This window comes from Hipposideros armiger, unplaced genomic scaffold (assembly GCF_001890085.2).
Source record: "Hipposideros armiger isolate ML-2016 unplaced genomic scaffold, ASM189008v1 scaffold_430, whole genome shotgun sequence".
NCBI classification, from domain to species: domain Eukaryota; kingdom Metazoa; phylum Chordata; class Mammalia; order Chiroptera; family Hipposideridae; genus Hipposideros; species Hipposideros armiger.
The window spans coordinates 1046675-1050431 of NW_017731780.1; the positions used below are offsets into that span (position 1 = coordinate 1046675).

Here is a 3757-nt window from a genome sequence, read left to right on the forward strand (position 1 = left end):
CATCTTAGCTGTAGAGGGCAGTGTCACTGGCCCTCATATGTGGGATCCGAACCGGGGCCCTCTGGCATCCCAAGCCAGCTCTTAACGAATGCGCCACTCAGCCAGCCCAGAACTTTCTGCCTTTTATTGCTGAATAATATTCCATTATATGGATGTACACACATTTGTTTGTCCATTTATCATTTGATAGATACTCATTGTTTCCACTTTTTGTTTATTATGAATAATGCTTCTATGAACACTGATGTACAAGTTCTTTTGTGTGAAGGTATGTTTTCAATTCTCTTGGATATATACCCAGGATTAGAATTGTTGGGTCATATGGAACCTATATATTTAATCTTTTGAGAAACTAGCTGTTTGCCAAAGAGGCTGTCCCATTTTATAGTCCCAGCAGCAATGTGTGAGGTTTCTAATTTCTCCATTTTCTTGCCAGTACTTGTTATTGTCAGCTTTTTTTCTAATAACTGTCATAATAAGCATGAAGTGGTAGCTCATTGTGGTGTGATTTATATTTCCCTGATGGCTAATGATGTTGAGCATCTTTTTATGCACTTATTAGCTATTTGTATATCTTCTTTGGAGAAATATCTATTCAAAGCCTTTGCTTTTAAATAGACGTTCTTTAGTGCAGTTTTGGGTTCACAGAAATATTGAGCAGAAGGTACAGATGATTCCCATACATCCCCTGCCCCCACACAGACATAGCTACCCCCATTATTGACGTCCCCCAGCAGAGGAGTCCATGTGTTACAATTGATGAACCTACCCTGACACATCATTAACACCCAAAGTCCATTCTTTACATGAGAATAGACTCTTAGGGTTCACTCTTGGTGTAGTACCTCCTATGGGTTTGGACAAATTTATAAGGCATGTATCTACAATCATAGAATCATACAGAGTAGTTTCACTGTCGTAAAAAAATCTGTGTTCCACCTAGTCATCCTTCTCTGTCCCTTAACACCTGGAAACCCCTGACCTTTTTAGTGTCTCCATAGTTTTGCCTTTTCCATAGTGTATGGTTGGAATCATACACTATATAGCATTTTCATATTGGCTTCTTTCACTTAGTGATATGCATTTAAGTTTCCCCCCATGCCTTTTCCTGGATAGATAGCTCATTTCTTTTTTAGTGCTGAATAATATTCCATCATCTGGATGTACTGCTGTTTACTTATCCATTCACCTGCTGAAGGTTGTCTTGGCTGCCCTCAGGTATTGGCAATTGTGAATAAGGCTGCTTTAAACATCCATGTGCAGGTTTTGTGTGGATGTAAATTTTTGGCTCCTTTGGGTAAGTACCACAGAGTACAATTGCTGGATCATCTGACAAGAGTATGTTTAGTTTTGTAAGAAACCGCCAAACTGTATTTCAAAGTGGCTGCACCATTTTTCATTCCCACCGGTAATGTGTGAGCGTTCCTGTTGCTCCACATCCTCATGAGCATTTGATGTTGTCATTATTTTAGATTTTGGCCATGCTAATAAGTGTGGAGTGGTATCTCATTGTTATTTTAATTTGTATTTTCCTGATGACATGATGAGGGGTGTCTTTTCATATGATTATTTGCTATCTGTATATCTTCTTTGGTGAAGTGTCTGTTAAAATCTTTGGCCCATTTTTTAATTGGGTTGGTTTTACCAGAATGTCTTTTGCAAACATTTTCTTCCAATCTGTGACTTGTCTTTTCATTTCTTTAGTGTCTTTCATAATGCAGAAGTTTTGAATTTTAATTAAGTCTAGCTTATCAATTCTTTCTTTCATAGTTTGTGCCTTTGGTGGTGTATTTAAAAAGTCATTGCCAAACTCAAGATCATTAAGATTTTTTTGTGTGTTGTAGTTTAGGCTTTTGTTCATTTTCATTTGGTCTGTCTTTTTATTGTTGAATTGTGCATCTTTTTATATTTTGGATAATAGATCCTTATCAGATATATGACTTGCAATTATTTTCTTCCATTCTGTGGGTTTTCTTTTTTTTTCACTTTCTTATTGTCCTTTGAAGCAGAAAGCTTCTTAATTTTGATGGAGTCCAGTTGACCCATGTTTGACCTATTTTTTCTTTGATTGTTTGTGCTTCAGGTGCCGTGTGTGTGTGTGTGTGTGTGTGTGTGTGTATTGTATATATGTATATGGCAACAACAACAACAAAAAACATTGCCTAATTCATGTCACAAAGATTTACACTGTTTAGGTCTTTGATCCATTTTGAGTTAATTTTTATATGTGGTAGAGGTCCAAATTCATTCTCTTGCATATGGAATGTCATTTGTCCAGGCACTATTTATCGAAAAGACTTTTCTTATTCCATTTATTTGTCTTGGCATCCTTGTGTAAAATCAATTCACTACAGTTACATAGACCATAGATGCATGAGTTTCTTACTGGGCTCTTGGTTCTATTACGTTGATCTCCATGTCTATCTTTAATGTATACCACGCAGGCTTTTTAAAAAATTTTTCAATTACAGTGGACATTCAATATTATTTTATATTAATTTCAGGTGTACAGCATAGTGGTTAGATATTTATATAATTTAAGAAGTGATCCCCCTGACTAGTTTAGACCCATCTGGCACTATACATAGTTATTACCATATTATTGACGATATTCCCTGTGCTTTACTTTACATCTCCATGATTATTTTGTAACTATCAGTTTGTTCTTCTTAATCCCTTCACCTTTTTCACCCTGCCCTCCAACCCCACTCCCATCTGGCAGCCATCAGCTTGTTCCTGCATCTATGAATCTGTTTCTGTTTTGTTTGTTCTTTTATTTTGTTTTTTAGATTCCACATATACTCATAAGTGACATCATATGGTATTTGTCCTTCTCTGTCTGACTTATTTCACTTAGCATAATACCTTCCAGGTCCATCCATGTTGTTACAAATGTGTACCACACAGTCTTGATTATATAACCAGGTATATGACCTTCATTGAGTGGCTTGATATCTCTCAAGCATTGATTTCTTCAACTATCTCTTGTTAGGAGGCTCAGTGAGAGAATACATTTAAAACATTTAACATTACATTTAGTACATTTTAACTGTTTTTCTTTTTTATCATCTTTGCAAAGGGAGGTGGTCACATTTTTGTATGCTGAAAGAACTATGAAGTTTGAAAATAAAAAGAATTTTCTTAATCGAAACATTTCATTTGACCTGCTTTCCCACCATTCAATAGGTTTAAATTTTTTTCTCTGAAGGCACTCTTCAAAGACTGGATTTTAGAAAAGGTGTCAAGTTTTGCTCAGAAAGCCTCTGCAGTGGCCTATGTTCCCTAGAGACTGAGTCAGAGTGACATCACCCTGGATTCCTGAGGGACAGTCTTTTGGAGTGGACGTGTGAAGAAAGTGAGAAACACACTTTGATGTTTTTTAATGGGTGAAAGTAACATGGTAATATTAGCGCCCCTGTGCCACTGTTAAAGCTTTTGAAAGGGATACAATTAAGGGATGATATCATAGCCTTGAAACATTGGTGAGGAATGATAAAGACATGCAACTCTAACCTCCTATGTATGTCCAGTTTATTTACTTATTAGTTAATTTCAACATTTCCCATTGAACTTACATTAATAACTGACTGGGTTTGGTTATCACGTCTGTCACATCTCAAGCAAAAGTGTCTGGGATACTTGTTTTCACAAAACAGATATATATATATTTTCTCATCCTTAGTTAAAACTTATTTTTATTTCCATTCCAAACAGGACAAGCTGTGAAGTATGCATGAAATTAAACCTCTTGATGAAA

At 36.0% G+C, this 3757-nt stretch overlaps 1 protein-coding gene across 4 annotated transcripts in view; it reads left to right on the plus strand.

The window, feature by feature from the left end:
• The window catches only part of MTMR7 (myotubularin related protein 7), a 106596-nt gene that overhangs the window by 27384 nt on the left and 75455 nt on the right, over positions 1 to 3757 (plus strand). Inside the window, exon 2 of one of the 4 annotated variants that reach the window (XM_019664762.1) lies at positions 3209 to 3355. The exons of the other annotated variants lie outside the window; for them this stretch is intronic. The gene's annotated coding sequence lies outside the window, so the exon portion shown is untranslated. The remainder of the gene's footprint in view (positions 1 to 3208; positions 3356 to 3757) is intronic. 4 annotated transcript variants of the gene reach the window in all.